At 41.1% G+C, this 19713-nt stretch overlaps 1 pseudogene; it reads left to right on the forward strand.

Annotated features, from left to right (window-relative positions):
* The first annotated feature begins 989 nt into the window (after nt 1-989).
* LOC132513254 (ubiquitin-conjugating enzyme E2 D2-like) lies at nt 990-1476 on the forward strand (annotated as a pseudogene).
* The last annotated feature ends 18237 nt before the right edge of the window (nt 1477-19713 follow it).

The following is a 19713-nucleotide window of genomic DNA, read 5'->3' on the forward strand; positions in this document are numbered from 1 at the left end:
AAAAGTATTGTAATGATGTTAAATTTGCTAAAGTTGATCATATAAAAGAATGTCTCTCTTAGGAAATACACAAAGAAGTATCTGTAAGTAAAGGCCAGGATGTATGTAACTCACTCAGAAGTGTATGTGTATATGTGTGTGTGTGTGTGCATACATATATATATGAGAGAGAGAGACAGAGACAGAGATAGAGACAGAAAGACAGAGAATTAATTAATATAAAGCTGATGGGGTAAAATGTTAAGGGATGCTGAATCTGTGTTATTGATTGTGTTATCTGTATTATTGTTGGAGAGGAATTCCTTGAACCGCTCTTATTTATTCAGGTAACTCTCATTGGTGGACAGTGGGTGTGGCTCAACTTGCCAGCCCAGAGCCCCGGCGCTGGGTGAGCCCCGGCCCCTCCACCCCCCAATCCCTCCCCAGACCCCTGTACCCCCGATCCCCCTCCATGCCTCCGCCCCCTTCCACGCCCCCCTACCTGGTCCCTTCCTCCTTCACTTCCCGCCCCTCCCCCCTCTAACGTAAACCCTGCCCACCCCACCCCACCCACCTCACTCCCTGAGGCACCCGCCCTGGGAGACACCACGCAGCCTCATCAGCGTGGCCCCTGTGACCTCACTGAGCGGGTCCCCGCCAGGCGGCGGCACTAGCAATGTCTCCAGGCGGCTGTGTCTTGGGGCGGCGCGGCCTCCGGGCTGCGTGGCCTCCAGCTCAGGAGAGCGCCGAGGAGGAAGCGGTGGCCACGAGCTACTAGCGTCCAGTGGTGCATCAGGTATGGTGGAGCGCCCGACTCCCTCCTCAGTCCCATTCTCCCACTCTCCGCCACCATCCGCCTCCCACGACGCCCCCCTCGACGCTGCAGCCGGCCTTCAGTCCACCCATCTACCTGCGCCGTCTGTCACCATTCCTCCCACCCCATGATCACCACCATCGCCTTCTACCTGTCGCCAGGCCAAGCGCCAAGGATTGGCCACGTGTCACAGATGATGGCCTTAAAGTGCATCCACAAGGAGCTCCTCGACCTGTCCCGCGACCCCCACCCCACCCCCACCCCACCCCCACCCCACCCCCCCCCCCCCCCCCGCCCAGAGCTCAGCAGGGCTAGTGGGGGATGACATGTTCCACTGGCATGCGACCATAATGGGGCCCAATGACAGCCCCTACCAGGGAGGAGTCTTCTTCCTAAAGGTCCAGTTTCCCTCCAATTACCCATTCAAACCACCCAAGATCGCATTCACCACCCGAATTTACCATCCAAACGTTAAAAGAAACAGAAACATCTGCCTGGACATCCTTAGATCTGAGTGATCACCAGCACTGACAATTTCCAAAGTATTGTTATCCACTTACTCCCTGTTGTGCGACACCAACGCAGATGATTCTTTGGTTCCAGAAATTGCTAAGATCTACACAAAGGATAGGAGGAAGTATGACAGAATTGCTCGGGAATGGACTAATAAATATGCCATGTAATTTAAAAATAAATGATAATCCCATCACCTTATTAAAGCTGGCAGTTTAATTGGTTATCTTTTGTCAGCTTTCTATGAAAGGAGGGCTCCCCATCCTCTGGGCATATGTGGTAACACCTCCTATGTATCAGGGTGTGTGGAGGTGGTGGAGCAAGTCTGCAGGTGGAAACAAGGGTGGAGGAGGGATTGGTGAGTGGGGGTAAGGTTGGGGGTTTGGGTGAGTGTGAGACCAGTTTTAACTAAGTTTTCGTTATTGATTTAGCATTAGGAAAGCAAGAACAAGGAGGTGGTGGCTTTAGGATAAGGAGAGCAGTTCCACCAACCAGAGAGATAATTTTTAATGTGAGTCTTTTAGAACTGACAACGGTGAGGACAAACAATGAAGATTACAAAGCTAGTCAGGTGTCCACTTTATTCTGAAGAAACTTTGGGTGTTGATTTTGAACAAGATGAGTATTAACCAATATCCTTGTAACTGGGCAAGACCCACGCTCCAGGTCCTCTGCCTGCCTCTTGTCTGCAGAAAAGCCATAGTTTCTCAGGGCTCCCCTGAGTCACAAAAGCCTGACTCAAGAATTAATGATTGAAAGGATGTGACCATGTAGTGACAAAAGTAGCAGTTGGGCCAGGTGAACTGGTAACAATTTAAACAGTAAATCAGCCATGACAGTCATGGAATCCTTAGTTCCTCCCTGAAATACATAGATAACAGTATCTGAGGCAGACACTGAGTTGATTTACAGATGCTAAACCCCCACCAAATGGAGGAAGTTAACTACTTGATGACCATGAGCATGTAGACGCAGACCTAATGGAGACTGAGGATTGATGTTAACCTCTGTGACACCACCCTGTTACCTCACCATCAACAAATCAGACAATTGTGTGCTGATCATACATCCTGCGACTCCCCTCCTTCATCTTGCTTTTAAAAATGCTTCCCTGAAACCTACTGGGGAGATCAGGTTTTTTGAGCATTAGCTACCCTAGACCCCTTGTCTGGAGCCTTAAAATAAAGGCTGCACTTTCCTTCTCTGCAACCCGGTGTCAGTAGACTGGCTTTACTGCAAGCAGGAGAACAGCCCCAAGTTTGGTTCGGTAACATCCTCTATTTTGAGGTCCATATTTAACTGGCAAAATTAAATGGATTTGGAGTTGTTACAAAATAAAATGATGAGTTTTATTCCCAGTCTTCTCCACCTCCCACTCCTTCAATCCCTATCTTTGTTGTCACTCTGCCTCTCTCCCACTCTGGATTGTAGGCTGCTTCTCAGGACATACCTATTAGCACTCATTTGTCTTATGGTTTCTCAAGAACTGTGTATGGTCTAAGATTTTACCCAGCTTACAGGCCTACATGTGAGCCAATGGAGGCTGGCAGAATGACACAGACTCTTGGGTTAGAGACAGGACTTAGGGCCCAGCAGGCAGCATGAGCTTCACATGACATTAGTTCCCCTTGCCCCACAACACTCAACAGGGAGATGTGGAGCAGACCAGGAGGGTGCTGCACCTACAGTGGGTTTGTGTAACAGCCAAGTTACCCCAAGCTAAGGAAACCCCCAATCTTAGAAAGGGAAATTCTACCAAACCTGACCAACTTTTGCCCCAGAAGGAAATGCAATCTTTATTAACCTGCTCAGGAAACAAATCCATCCTCCACCCTGGAAGACCCTCTATCTTCCAAGGCTGTTTGCTATACAAATGTCCTTGAAAGAGTAGTCTAGGACAAATACTGTCACAAGATGTGTAGAAACACCACGGAGAATTGCACCCCAGCAGTCTTAACTGCTTGGATGTATCTGATTCTAAAGGTAAAAATTAATTTTATGAAAATACTTGTGTGTGCTGGAAAAGATCCAATTTTCCCTTTAGAACTTGTACATTCAGGAATGTCTAACCAGTGAAATAAGCAGATTACTTAAAACCTTTAAAAAATACTATAATCCACTCTTTTTAATGGCAGAGAGGGATTAAAATTTTAAGTAAAAACATGAAAATATTAATGGCTTAACATTTAAAAAAATATTTATCAAAATAAGTCAAAAATATTTATCAAAAGTACTAACACCTCAAATATAAAATTTCCTTTTACCTATACATTCAGGCAGTGATGCCAAATAGGAATGTTCTATATCTGTACTATCCAATATAGTAGACACTAGCCGCTGTAGCTATTGACCACTTGAAGTTTAGTGTGATCAGGCAACTGGATTTTTATTCAATTTTCATTAATTTTAAATTAAAATATTAAATTAATTATATTGGAATAGCCATGTACAGCCAGCCACTACTGTATCATGAAAGAAATTGAGGATTTGGTGACATGGGGACATTTTTTCTTTTATCTTTTCTTCCCTAATTATTGATTTAAATTTTTTATGATCAGAGATAGTGTGGAGAAAGAATGGGAGCTCGGAGCAAAAACCTGTGTTCTTATCCAGGCTCCACCAATATCTAATTGTGTGACAATATCTAATTGTGTGACTCTAAATATGTTACCTAACCCCTATGAACCTTAGTTTCTTTTTATTTTAATTTTATTTTTAGTTTTTGGCGGTACACGGGCCCCTCACTGTTGTGGCCTCCCCTGCCACAGAGCACAGGCTCCAGATGCACAGGCCCAGCAGCCATGGCCCACGGGCCCAGCCGCTCCGCGGCATGTGGAATCTTCCCGGACCGGGACACAAACCCGTGTTCCCTGCATCGGCAGGCGGACTCCCAACAGTGGTTGGGAGCCACCAGGGAGGCTCGAACCTTAGTTTCTTCAAATACTAAATAGGAATATTGTCTATAACACTTGCTAGTTTTAAGAATAAGATGATATGTGAAAAACACTTGACCTGTACCGTTGAATACACATTCAATAATTGGAGTTGTATTTATTATTTCACTTCATTATATTTATCCTTTTAGGATAAGCTTGTGCTGGGCTGCCAGCAAGATGATTTCACAGGTCAAGTCTGTACTTCTGATATTCTTAGGATGGCTGGGGGAGAAGGCATGGGCTAAGAGAATCTGTAAGTTTAATTGGGAATTTGGGAATTCATGAAAGGGTGCATTCACAAGGATGTTGGTCACACGAAGTATCCCCCTCTGGCTATTTTTTAGAAATACACACAAACTTTAGAGTACAAAAAAAATCAATTTGAAGCCTTGTTAAAAATGCAAATTCCTGAATCTCACCTATAGGAGGGCCCAGTAATCTGCATTTGCAATCATCAAAAATGATTTTTAAGCAGGTGAGAAATGAGCACTCTTTAATAGACCATGTAGTTCACTGCACCACTTGAATTATTATTTGTTAACAAAAGAGGGTGAGATTCTGTACTAATGCAGATTGCTAAGATTTAACGTATTTTGACTTAGTTACCAGCATACCTCTTCCCCAAGTGATTTTATTTTTTACATAAAAATGTTTTGATTAACTTTACTGGCAATATTCAAACCCATTTATGGTTATAGGCATAGATTAAATACTTCATAGCTTTGCAGATAAGAGAATTTGAGCTATTCAGCCTCATTACAGATTGCATAAAAGGTGGGAATTAAGTGCACTCTTGGATTCATCAAATAATGAATGCAATAAATGTTTAAATTGTTTTGAAAATTTCTGAGTGAGCTCTTAAAGAAATATTGCTTTCCACTTAAAATATCATTCTGAGTTCTCTTTATCTATCACCATTTATTAAAGGAAGTAGCATTTCTTTGCTAAATCTGTGAACATGTAACTCAAGTTATGTTTGGAAGTTCTTCAACAAGATTATTCTAAGAATTTAGACTACAGATTACATTACTATTTTATAAAATTTAAAGGTTCTTGATGGTGGGATAGAACAAATTAATCTTAGACAGTTGAAAGGCAGAACTCTTTGTTACTTACAGTTGCAAACTAGACAAGGCTGCCACACAGGGAGTTGCACCCAGAGACAGAGGACAAGGAACAAGGGGCAACATATGTAGGGCAAGGGGGGGATGGGGTGAGGTAGGTTTCCCAAGTTCCCTGTGGATTGGGTTACCTGAAAAATTTCCCAGGTTTATAGGCCTAAGGGCTGTCCCTGTTGGTGTGGAAGCTTAGTAAACTGCTTGCAAAAGGCAACTGAGAGATTTTAGGCATGACTTCAAAACTGTATTAAGATAGCATTTACAAAATACTATATTACATTAACTTTTTCCCTCCTCCCCCTAAAATTTACCTTAGATAACTGTGTGAATGAAGCATTTAGTGTTTCTAGTAAGGGACCAAAAAGAAGCAGGGATTTCCACACTACAGAAAGAAAATTAAATGTTCATTGAGTGTGTCTTATTTGATGAGCATTTTGTGAAGTGTTAATACATGGCTCCTTTGGTCCTATTCAGCTGGAGATACCAAAAACTACCCAATTCTGGCATGGAGATGGGAAGGGAGTACGTTGTTAGGTAATTATACCTCCTTTGAACCTTGACAGATGAGTAGGATTTCACAGGTAGATAAGGGACAAAAAGGGCATCATGGATAGAAGGAACATAGCACAAAGATATAAAAGCATTACAAAGTATATGGTAAACAAGAAATAACTTTTTGTTCATATTCAATATGACTACACCACAAATTATTGGAGAGGCAGGAAGAGGCCTGAATGTGGGTGGTCTTATAGCCTACCTAAAGACAATTACACTTGATCTTATGAGTGATAAAGAACAATTCAATAATTTGAACTGAAGAATGATAAGTTCAGATTTGCATGTTAGAAAAATCATTCTAAGGACAGAATAGAAAACAAATTGCAAGAGACAGGTTAAATACAGAGACCAGATCAGAACGTATTTTGAGAATCCAGATGAGAGATGATTAGGGTCTAAATGAAAGCAGTGTTAATAAGGATGCAGAAGACAGGACAGACAGGAAAGATTTTTCAAATATAAAAGATTAGGATATTGGTTTCATGGCAGCATCTAAGGTAAAGTAGGTCAGACAGAAAAACACAAATGTTCTATGTTATCACTTATATGAGAACAAACTAGTGGTTACTAGTATGGAGAGGGAAGGGGGAATGGGCTAGAGAGAAATATGGGATTAAGAGATACAAACTACCAGGTATAAAATAAATAAACAACAAGGATATATTGTACAGCACAGGGAAAACAGTCATTATTTTGTAATAACTCTAAATGGAGTACAATCTATAAACATATTGAATCACTATGTTGTACACCTGAAACTAATATAATATTGTAAATCGTTTATGTTTCAATTAAAATAAGAAAAAAAGAAAAATAATAAAATTATGATAAAACCTTTAAAAATAGGTTATTTAACATGTAAAGTGTTTATTGTTATTTTTGGAAAAATAGTTTTGAAATTTCTGCTTTAATTTTTAATATGTAAATATCAACACATATGAACCACTTAAATAAAATCTGTTTGGGATTGAATTTTAGCAGAATGTAACACTCCAAATATGCCACTTTACCATGTGGAGCTGAAGGCAATCAAGACCCACCAGAGTCAAGAAAAGTTTTTACCTCCCCCTTAACTGCCTAAAAGAAATCAGAAAAGGGAGCTTGTACCAGGAAAAGTGCTACTACAAGAGATAACTTTTTATATCTGAGAAAGTTATCTACATGGCAGGGCAAATATTTATTTACCAAACATTTACTCTTCTCAACTTCCTGTGAATTGCCTTCCTCTCCTTTGAAGCCCCAGACCACTACCCACTTCTCCTTACTCAGGATGGTATATAAGCCTCAATTGCCTGGCTGCCTTTAGTCTCATATCTTTGTGGGACTCCCAGAAGTATGCTTTTAAATTTATGTTTCTGCTGTTAATCTGTCTTTTTATTACAGGATGGTATCAACCAAGAATCCAGAAGGATAGAGGAAAAATTATTCCCCAGTGCCCACAGGTTCATTAATAATCTTTAAGAGTGTAAAAGAATCCTGAGACCAAAAGTTTGAAATGCACTGATTTTGAATTAATTCCAAGTTTCTGAACTGGTCAACCAGGAGAATGCTGCCTTTTCCTAAAAAAGTGACACAACACAGTAGCAGGTTTGCGGAGGGTAGATCAAGAGTTCAGTTGAGTTGGATATGTTGAATGAATTGATTTTTATGTGAGGCATTTAGATGACTCCTCTATCAATCAGATTATTGGGTATGGGGTCTAGGAAAAAATCTTGAGCTGGGCATATAGTTTTGAAAGTCATTGGCATACAGGCTAAAAGTGGAGTTATTAGCATTTATACAATGGTCCTGATGACACTAGGAAAGCTCTCTCGTCTCTTAGAGATTTCTCTAACAAGAAAAATGAAGGGGGAAATGTGCTGTCTTTTAAAAATGAATTAGCATTAGTTTCCTCATAATGCTAGAATACTAATAAGTGACTGCCAGAAGTCATTTCAATGACTGGTTTTCTTTGTTTTCAATTAGCAATTAAAGAACACATTGGTCTGGACTTCCCTGGTGGTCCAGTGGTTAAGACTCTGAGCTTCCACTGCAGGGGGTGGGGGTTAGATCCCTGGTTCGGGAACTAAGATCCCACATGCTGTGAGGCCTAAAAAAATAAAAATCAAGAAAGCATTGGTCTGCTAAGGTATATTATTTGGGTGAAAGAATAACAACTAACATTAAGAAATGAAAGACTCCTTTTAACAATGCAAAAGGGAGTTATTCACCATGAGAACAAAACAAACAAAAATGCCAGAGCTACAATTCCCCAGCTCTGCTCTTCGAGCATTCTTAAGGATTTCTAAGTTCAATTACTTGAGCTATCAGTTTTGTCCTCAAGATAAACAAAAAAGGGACCATGAGCATCAGTGCTATTTTAAGTTGGATTAAAGTAATAGTTGAATCTTTCAATAGCTAGATTACTTTTATCTAGATCATACATGAGGTTTGCTTTCTAAAATTAGATATTGAAGATGAGCAGTTCCAACAGAGCAACTATAAATTCTATGAACAAGCAAATAAAGTAAATAAATTATTTTCCAATTCATGGCATTCATGATACAGGAGGATATTGAGAAATTGAATATTTCCTGCCATATCAGTAAACAAAGGATGTCACAGTCATCAGCAATTGCAGCCCTCCAATGTGAGCCCTGAGGGAACTCAAGATATAAAACACAGGGCACCATATAGCTGAGGTGCATATCAAAGGAATAATTTCAGTGAGCCCAGACTCTTGCATCTTCCCATACACAGACAGGTGTATAGTTTTCTTTAATTAAGAAATTAATTAATTTCTTTAATTAACAGAAATCTTTTGATGTTCCTACTACCTGCCTTTTGTTGCAAAACTCCTATACATCCTGGCTCGCCCCCCCCCCCTTGCCCCCTCAGAGCAGTTTTCTCAGGGTTACTTGAGATGCTGCCTCCCAGGCTTGAAGTCCTAAAAATTCCCACCTAATAAAACATAGCTCTCAACTTTTAGGTTGTGAATATTTTTTAAGTCAACAATATGTTACGGAGTCCAAACTAGGGAGATGAGGTGTTGAGGCAAGGAATAGCAACATTATTCGGAAAGCCAGCAGACCAAGAAGATGGCGGACTGTAACCGAGCAAGACCCTATGGGGCCTTCCCCCATATCCTCTGCTTTAGCTCCTCTCTGAAGTACCTAGATAATAGTATTTGATGCAAATTTCCTGAGGTGTTTTGCAGCTATGACCACCCCCTCCACACACACACCAAATGGAAGAACTACTTGATGACTATCAGCACACAGCCCCAGGCCTCCTGGTGCCTAAGGACTGACAAGGTTAACCCCTGTGACACCACGCTGCTGCCTCACCATCAGCCAATCAGATAATCGTTAACAAGCTGATCACGTACCCTGTGACGCCCCCCCCCTTCCTGGCCTTTAAAAATGCTTTGCCTAAAGCTTTTGGGGAGCTCAAGGCTTTTCAGCGCATGAGCCACCTCGTCTCCTTGCATGGCCTTTCAATAAACCTTTCTCTGCTTCAAACTGATGTTTCAGTTTGTTTGGCCTCACTGTGTGTTGGGGACACGAATGTGCATTAAAAATTTTGGCCAGCCAGCCAGGAGTTCGTGTCCGTGGCAGGTCAACCCCAGCCTGGGGCATCAAGTTCCCTGAGCCCCAGCAAATATTGGAGTCCATTTCGCTCCTGGGATCTTGGAGGGACTATCCCCGACAGGCGCAGGTCACCCATGGCATGAGGCTGTTTGGAGCCGAGAAATGTCTGGAGCTGCAGTTCACATTTGGTGTCATTGGGTGAGTCACTTCAGCTTGTGCAGGCTTGTAATTCTCTCCACTCCATTTGGGCTGCTTCCCTTGCGGGAAGTGAGCCACCTGAGGAGTAAGTCGCTCCAGTGTGCACACCAGGAATATATTCCCTCCACAGACTGGATTTTCCTTTATGGGACAAGCCAATTTGTTTGGTTGGGGTACCTTGTTGGAGATGGGAATTGTTGTTGGACTCTACCCGATTTGGAAACCGGTTCATTTGCGAGAGCCGGGCTTGGCCTCCATTGGGGAGTGAAAGGGGAATTCTAGACTACACCTCTTCTGATTTTCTGTCTGTGTGACTGTAACTTAGTTGTTGTTTGTGTTTTTGTGTGTATCGTTTTGGGGTGAGCCACTAATGGTCCATTCTTTTTCAGGAGGCAGGCCTCTCTGGAGCCTCTGTCTGGGAATGGAAGTGGAATTTCTGGGCTACGCCTTGTCTGATTCTTTGTTTGCGGGACCATGCGTTGGTTGTTTGTATGTGTGTTAGTACTTGCATTGGCCAGCTGAGACATTTTGGTCAATAACAGGCCTCCTGTGTGACGACACCAGGGTAACCTTCCTTATTGCCTTGGTTTTGCCTGTGGCAGAACATTAGTTAGGACTTTCTTCCTTTTAGGGGCTAGGGAACTGTGAACCTGAGAGACCAATTTGAATTGCTGTTTGCTTGATATTTGATAACACCGGCCATTAATAATTAAGTATGGATGATCAGAGCTCTGTTCCATCTTATCGTCCCCTGGGGTGCTTTTGCAAAACTAAGAGATCTTTAGCTGTGTTCCCTAAATGAAAGAAAATGCTTCAATACTCCCTGAGATCTGGACGGCAAAGGCCCCTAATGGCTTCGCTACTATGTCAAAGTGGGTCTTTTGCAATTGCTTTTGTCTTGGGGGTACGTGTGTGTATGTGAATGGGTGTCTCGGTACCTGAGTCCGAATCCCTTTTTCTCTTCCTGGTTTTGCTGGAAAAGGGGCACGTAAATGTAAGTGGATGATATGTATGTATTTGTTTGTTTAAACTGAGGTGGATATTTGGGAACTGAGAAAAAGTAAAGTTCCCTGAAAATAGCCTGAGATGGCTGGGTTTTGTATAAGTAGTTAGAAGAGGAATTTGCATTTCTCTTCCTGTGCCTTTGAGATATAAATGATCTACCTGGGCTCTCTGGAGCTGATCTAATCAATCTGTGTTGCTTGGAACTGAAGAAAAAAGGGGGTGCAAGAATACCATTCAAAACTGCTGGGAATGTTCCCTCAGCCAAACTTTAATTCATAACTTTCATTAGGGTATGAAAAAACTTACAGTAAAATCTATTAATTATAAAAAGGTGAAAGAGGTGCAATAGGGACAGCACAAAAATCCTTCAGTCATCCAAGGGAGACTAGTGGACACTTTTAGTATACAAAAGTGGATCCCTCCTCCCCCAAGGGACAGGCCCTTTCGGCTATGCATTTCATAGCCAGTCTATCCCAGACCTCAGACGCAAAATTCAGAAAGCAACTGCTGGTCCTCAGACTCCAATGAATGATTTGTTTCAATTGGCTTATTTGGTTTTCAATAATAGGGATATGGTTGAAAAGGCTGAATGCACCCAGAGAAATATGCAAAAGGCCCATGATGGCAATGGCTTTGACACCTCAGAGACCAATAAAGGGGAAACAAAGTCATCCAAGGAGAAATTTACCTGTATCTTTGAGATGCAAATGTCCTATTTGGTCTTCTCAGGAATCCTCATCTCTGCCATCCTTTTAAAATGCAAATTTTGAAAGGAGGGTAAAGTAATTTAGAAATTGACTTGTCAAGGGTAAATAGAAATTGTAAGTGTTTTTTTCTGCAAATATTTAGCCATCTAGACAAGTGAGCTTGATTTGTTCCATCCTCCAGAAACCTAATTTTAATCCAACCTTTTGTAAACTGATGAGTTTTACATTGCTGTACCTGATTCAGGGCTGAAATTTTGAAATGAAGACTATGAGGTCTCTCTGTTTGTCTGTGTGTGTTTGTCTATGTCTTTGTCTTTGGATAACATTGCTGAGGTAAATCTGTAAATGAGCACTATTGGCGTAAAGGAAAGTAAGCACTTACAAATCAAACAATTTTAAATACAAGAAAAATTAAGATAAATGAGTTTTAGGTTCACATGAACTGGGAAATATTTAGAATTAAATTAATACCTGGTATTAATGTTTAAGTTTGTTGATATAATTAATATACATGTGTCTTTAGAGTCATCAACATTAAGTATAATACTTTCACTGCACCTAGGTTTAATAGAAATTAAATGAAATCTTATTACACCTGTTGCACATTTTCAACAAAAAAAATAACTTGATATGATGAAACTTTAAAGTAAATGTAAATGAGATAAGAGCCTTTAGGTTAACTCTATAGGAATAATTATGTTCTGAAAAATTATCTAAAATAGTCTCTCCAGATTTTGGTGACTATTACTTGCCTCTTGGTTTTCACTAGAAACTAAGGTTTTAAGTGTTGGGGATTCTAATTTAGATATGTAATTAAAGCTACTAAAAATAATAAAACATTTCACTATCCAGTAGGAAAGTGGGATATATATTTTGAGTAAAAAAGGAGTTTTGGTGAGGCTGAGATTAAATTACACTTAATTGGGAAATGAATTTTGTTATTAAAAGTAGACGGGTAGGGCTTCCCTGGTGGTGCAGTGGTTGAGAGTCCGCCTGCCGATGCAGGGGACATGGGCTCATGCCCTGGTCTGGGAGGATCCCACATGCCACGGAGTGGCTGGGCCCATGAGACATGGCCGCTGAGCCTGCGCTCCACAACGGGAGAGGCCACAACAGTGAGAGGCCCATGTACCACAAAAAGAAAAATAATAAATAAATAAATAAATAAAAGTAGATGGGTGCAGGACCAGACTTGGTTCCTCTTTATTAAGAGAACAAGTTTACTTAGAATGCTGCTTTTGACAACAGATTGTGTGAACTATCTTGCATTTAACTGATTTGAATTTGTTCTTAAATATTCTATCTGACCAAATTTTTTTTAAAAAAAATAAACTTTCTGATATTTTGATGACCTTCCTATCAAATCCTAAGTAAAGTTCCTTTGACTTCAGCTAACATTGGGATGCTTCAGAGGGTCCCTGAGGCACCTCTGGAAAAAAAAAAAAAAGATTGCATATATATATATATATATATATATATATATATATATATATATATATATATATATATATACTAAACTGACTAGAATTGGTTGGTATGCTAAATTACACAGAAAGCATTGTCAAATGAGTGATAAGCCTCCTCAGATTATACAGTATGAATAAGTGTTATTAATATAGACATTGTAGAAATCATATAAAGTTTCTGAAATTTGTATATATCCTGGTATGATGTTATAATTTTAGTTATCTTAAAATATTGCATGTCACAATAGCTTGCATAAGCATCTTTGAAAGAAAGAATGGTAATCAGATCTTTAACCTTGCCTTTTTTTTTTTTTTTTTGCGGTACGCGGGCCTCTCACTGTTGTGGCCCCTCCCGTTGCTGAGCACAGGCTCCGGACGCGCAGGCTCAGCGGCCATGGCTCACGGGCCCAGCCGCTCCGCGGCATGTGGGATCTTCCCGGACTGGGGCACGAACCCGTGTCCCCTGCATCGGCAGGTGGACTCCCAACCACTGCGCCACCAGGGAAGCCCTAACCTTGCCTTTTTAAGACTTATCATTCACAGGCAGCTAAGTTGATGCTTTACAAGACTGGCACATCTTCAAGAGTCATAAAAGGGTGTTTTGACAAAAACAGGTTTCTGATAACTTTTAAATCACACCGGTGAGCTAGGTAAGATATTTTAAAAGTGTAATGGAAACTGTGATTTCATAAAACTGTTAGTAAAAAGGATAATTATATAGGACTGAGTAAACTGATGAATATGGTTGTAATTTTTGATATTGCCTGAAATATTACTGGCTTTTAATCTGTGTTTATCCAGATGTAAGGAAATCTCTCCCCCTAAGTATAGTTATGACGCAGTGAGAAAGTTAAAATTAATAGGTAGGTCCAATTACAAATTAGATAACAAGGCTAAGGGGTTTAATATTCCCTGCCCAAGGATGATCAATTCCATTCCACAATCACCCTTCATTGCCCCCGTACAGCAGGAAGCATCTAAGAGCGGTTGTTGTGCCTTTCCCTAAAAGACTGTGGAATGGACATTGACAGTCAGTAAGTGTAATAGGGAAGAACAAATCTGACTCCCTATTAGACCTGTTTCTTTTACTTTAATCTTTGTATTCTGTTGCTTTTGCTACAAGTTCATCAATACAGAGACATTGCCTATAGCTTAAAGTATACATAATGGCCCATCACAGGGAACCCTCTCCCCACAATTGAATGTTAGACTAGAATACTTTGTTCAGCTCACTGGGAACATCTTGACCCAGCCCACCTGTGAATGGCTGCAGGAAAGAAGAAAGTAACATATCACCTCCTGAGTCTGGCTGAAACCAGGAGATACTTGCAACAACTTATAACCTATATTGCCTATTTTGTTGTTTCTTTCATTAACAAATGTGTGACTGAGCCTCTGATAAAATAATATATAGTTCCATATACCATCAGTGATTTTAATAGTGAAACTCTAGGTATGAGAAGAAGCAACAAGAGGGAATATTTTCCTGGAACATAAGAGGCTAGTAAGACAGGAGATACTGAGACTTTTGGCACTAAGGCCTAGTCCAGTGATAGCACATTGAGTGGCCAACCAGTGAAATCTTTGCCAGACCTGAGAATGAGCACTCCTAGCACTGTGGGACAAAATGGTCATGAAGAGCCCCCAAAACCATGATCAAATTTATGACCAGGAAGGGACCAACTGGAAATTGACACTTGCCATCTACCTCTTCATTGCAGCTGCTGGCCTTCAACACCCCCTAAAAGGACGTCAGGGTGGAGATCACGAATGAGGCACTCTGTGCTCTGGAAAAGGCTGGCAGGATCAGGCCTTAGATATTTTCAGATTATATGAGCCCAAATTCTTGCATCTTCTCATATTTAGAAAAGCATTAAAATCACTAATGGTGACATCTGCTTTGGCCATTGAGGAGAGAAATGCATTTGGAAGTAAAAATGGAGTAGCTGTGTCAGACTCAGAAGCCACCAGCCATTCTCAAAGCAGTGTCTGCTGGAATAATTGTAACCAAGAGGGACACTATGGGTCCCTCTGTCAAGTTTATGATTAACCTCTCTATCTGAACCTTTATTCCTTTTCTTGATCAAAACTTGTTCTCCTGGTGTGGGGGTGGGACCTTCAAGATGGTGGAGGAGTAAGACATTGAGATCACCTCCCTCCTCTCAAATACATCAAAAATACATCTATATATGGAACAACTCCTACAGAACACCTACTGAACGCTGGCAGAAGACCTCAGACTTCCCAAAAGGCAAGAAACTCCCCACGTATCTGGGTAGGGCAAAAGAAAAAAGGAAAAACAAAGACAAAAGAATAGTGATAGGACCTTCATGTCTGGGAAGGAGCTGTGAAGGAGGAAAAGTTTCCACACACTAGGAAGCCCCTTCACTGGTGGAGATGGGGTGTGTGGGGGGAAGCTTCAGAGCCATGGAGGAGAGTGTAGTAGAGGAGAGTGCAGCAACAGGAGTGCAGAGGGCAAAGTGAAGAGATTCCTGCACGGAGGATCAGTGCCAGCCAGCACTCACCAGCATGAGAGGCTTTTCTGCTCGCCCGCTGGGGCAGATGGGGGCTAGGAGTTGTGGCTCGGGCTTCGGAGTTCAGATCCCAGAGAGAGGACTGAGGTTGGCTGCATGAAGACAGCCTGAAGGGGGCTAGTGCAGGACAGCTAGCTGGCAGGGAGTCCAGGAAAATGTCTGGAACTGCCTAAGAGGCAAGAGACCATTGTTTTGGGGTGCGCAAGGAGAGGGGATTCAGAGCAGCACCTAAACAAGCTCCAGAGACTGGCATGAGCCACAGCTATCAGCACAGACACCAGAGACAGGCATGAAACGCTAAGGCTGCTGCTGCAGTAACAAAGAAGCCTGTGTGCAAGCACAGGTCACTATCCACACCTCCACTCCCAGGAGCCTGTGCATCCCACCACTGTCAGGGTCCCATGATCCAGGGACAACTTCCCCAGGAGAACACATGGCACACCTCAGTCTGTTGCAGTGTCATGCTGGGCTCTGGCCAGCACAGGCTCGCTCTGCATTCCATACCCCTCCCTTCTCCCAGCCTGAGTGAGCCAGAGCCTCCTAATCACCTGCTACATTAACTCTATCCTGTCTGGGTGGGGAACAGATGCCCTCAAGCGACCTACATGCAGTGGTGGGGCTAAATCCAAAGCTGAACCCCAGGAGCTGTGCAAACAAAGAAGAGAAAAGGAAATTACTCCCAGCAGCTTCAGGAACAGAGGTTTAAATCTCCACATCAACTTGCTGTACCCTGCATCTCTAGAATATCGGAAAAGACAATGAATCATCCCAAAATTGAGGTGGTGGACTTTGGGAGCAACTGTAAACTTGGGGTTTGCTTTCTGCATCTAGTTTGTTTCTGATTTTCTGCTTATTTTAGTTTAATATTTAGAGGTTATTATCATTGGTAGACTTGTTCATTGATTTGGTTGCTCTCTTCCTTTTTTTAAATATATGTATATATGTTTTTCTTTTTCCTTTTTCTTTTTTTGTGACTGTGTATGTGTATGCTTGCTTCTTTGTGTGATTTTATCTGTATATATTTGCTTTTACAATTTGTCCTAGGGTTCTGTCTGTCCTTTTTTTTTTTCTTTCTTTTAAGTATAGCTTTTAGTGCTTGTTATCATTGGTGGATTTGTTTTCTGGTTTGGTTGCTCTCCTCTTTCTTTCTTTTCTTTTCCTATTTATTACTTTTTAATTTATTTTTTTAATATTTCTTTTTTATTTTAAAACCTTTATGTTATTTTACTTTTCTATTCCTTCTTTCTCTCTCTCTCTCTCTCTATCTCTTTCTTTCTTTCTCTCTCTCTCTCCCTTTTCTTCTAAGCAGTGTGGCTGACTGGGTCTTGGTGCTCCAGCCAAGTGTCAGGCCTGAGCCTCTGTGGTGGGAGAACCATGCTCAGGACATTGGTCCACCAGAGACCTCCCAGCTCCACAAAATATCAACTGGCCAAAGCTCTCCCAGACATCTCCATCTCAAAGCTAAGACCCAGCTGCACTCAACGACTGCCAAGTTACAGTGCTGGAGAGCCCATGCCAAACAACTAGCAAGACAGGAACATAACCCCACCCACTAGCAGAGAGGCTGCCTAAAATCATAAGAAGTTCACAGACACTCCAAAACACACCACCAGATGAGGTCCTGCCCGCCAGAAAGACAAGAAACAGCCTCATCCGTCAGAACACAGGAAACAGTCCCCTCCACCAGGAAGCCTACACAAGCCACTGAACCAACCTTACCTACTGGGGGCACACACCAAAAACAACAGGAACTACGAACCTGCAGGCTGCAAAAAGGAGACCCCAAACACAGTAAATTAAGCAAAATAAGAAGACAGAGAAACACACAGCAGATGAAGGAGCAAGGTAAAAACCTATCAGACCAACCAAATGAAGAGGAAATAGGCAGTCTACCTGAAAAGGAATTCAGAGTAATGATAGTAAAGATGATCCAAAATCTTGGAAATAAAAATGGGGAAAATACAAGAAACGTTTAACAAGGACCTTGAAGAACTAAAGAGCAAACAAACAATGATGAACAATACAATAAATGAAATTAAAAATTCTCTAGAAGGAATCAACAGAAGAATCACTGAGGCAGAAGAATGGATAAGTGACCTGGAAGATAAAAGAGTGGAAATAACAACTGCAGAGCAGAAAAAAAAGGATGAAAAGAAGTGAGGACAGCCTCATAGACCTCAGGGACAACAATAAATGCAAGAACATTCAAACTAGAGGGGTCCCAGAAGAGGAAGAGGGAAAAAAAGGGACTGAGAAAATATTTGATGAGATTATAGTTGAAAACTTCCCTAATATGGGAAAGGAAATAGTCAATCAAGTTGAGGAAGTGCAGAGAGTCCCATACAGGATAAATCAAAGGAGAAACAGGCCAAGACACATATGAATCAAACTATCAAAAATTAAATACAAAGAAAACATATTAAAAGCAGCAAGGGAAAAGCAACAAATAGCACACAAGGGGATCTCTGTAAGGTTAACAGCTGATCTTTCAGCAGAAACACTGCAAGCCAGAAGGGAGTGGCAGGACATATTTAAAGTGATGAAAGGGAAAAACCTACAACCAAGATTACCCTACCCAGCAAGGATCACACTCAGATTCGACAGAGAAATTAAAACCTTTACAGACAAGCAAAAGCTAAGAGAATTCAGCAGCACCAAACCAGCTTTACAACAAATGCTAAAGAAAATTCTCTAGGCAGAACAAAATATTTTACAATTTGTATGGAAACACAAAAGACCCTGAATAGCCAAAGCAATCTTGAAAAAGAAAAATGGAGCTGGAAGAATCAGGCTCCTGGACTTCAAACTATACTACAAAGCTACAGTAATCAAGACAGTATGGTACTGGCACAAAAACAGAAATATAGATCAGTGGAACAGGATAGAAAGCCCTGAGACAAACCCACGCACCTATGGTCACCTTATCTTTGATAAAGTAGGCAAGAATATACAATGGATAAAAGACAGCCTCTTCAATAAGTGGTGCTGGGAAAAATGGACAGCTACATGTAAAAGAAGGAAATTAGAACACTTCCTAACCCCATACACAAAAGTAAACTCAAAATGTATTAAAGACCTAAATGTAAGGCCAGACACTATAAAACTCTTAGATGAAGACATAGGCAGAACACTCTATGACATAAATCACAGCAAGATCGTTTTTGACCCACTTCTTAGAGTAATGGAAATAAAAATATATATATAAACAAATGGGATCTAATTAAACTTAAAAGCTTTTTCACAGCAAAGGAAACCATAAACATGATGAAAAGACAACCCTCAAAATGGGAGAAAATATTTGCAAATGAAGTAACTGACAAAGGATTAATCTCTAAAATATACAAGCTGCTCATGCAGCTCAATATCAAAAAAACAAACAACCCAATCCAAAACTGGGCAGAAGACCTAAATAGACATTTTGCCAAAGAAGATATACTGATTGCCAACAAAGACATGAAAGCATGCTCAAAATCACTAATCATTAGAGAAATGCAAACCAGAACGACAATGAAGTATCACCTCACACCAGTCAGAATGGCCATCATCAAAAAATCTAGAAACAATAAATGCTGGAGAGAGTGTGGAGAAAAGGGAACACTCTTGCACTGCTGGTGGGAATGTGAATTGGTACAGCCACTATGGAAAACAGTATGGAGGTTCCTTTAAAAACTACAAATAGAACTACCATATGACCCAGCAATCCCACTACTGGGCATATACCCTGAGAAAACCATAATTCAAAGAGTCATGTACCAAAATGTTCATTGCAGCTCTATTTACAATAGCCCAGAGAGATGGAAACAACCTAAGTATCCATCATCGAATGAATGGATAAAGAAGATGTGGCACATATATACAATGGAATATTACTCAGCCATAAAAGAAACAAAATTGAGCTATTTGTAATGAGGTGGATAGTCCTAGAGTCTGTCATACAGAGTGAAGTAAGTCAGAAAGAGAAAAACTAATACCGTATGTTAACACATATATATGGAATCTAAAAATAAAAAAAAAATCGTTCTGAAGAACTTAGGGACAGGGCAGGAATAAAGACGAAGATATGGAGAATGGACTTGAGGACACAGGGAGGAGGTAGGGTAAGCTGGGATGAAATGAGAGAGTGCCATGGACATATATACACTCCCAAATGTAAAATAGATAGCTAGTGGGATGCAGCTGCATAGCACAGTGAAATCAGCTCATGCTTTGTGACCACCAGAGGGGTGGGATAGGGAGGGTGTGAGGGAGATGCAAGAGGGAGCGGATATGGAGATATATGTATACATATAGCTGTTTCATTTTATTATACAGCAGAA

Source organism: Lagenorhynchus albirostris, chromosome X, assembly GCF_949774975.1.
Source record: "Lagenorhynchus albirostris chromosome X, mLagAlb1.1, whole genome shotgun sequence".
Taxonomy (NCBI): domain Eukaryota; kingdom Metazoa; phylum Chordata; class Mammalia; order Artiodactyla; family Delphinidae; genus Lagenorhynchus; species Lagenorhynchus albirostris.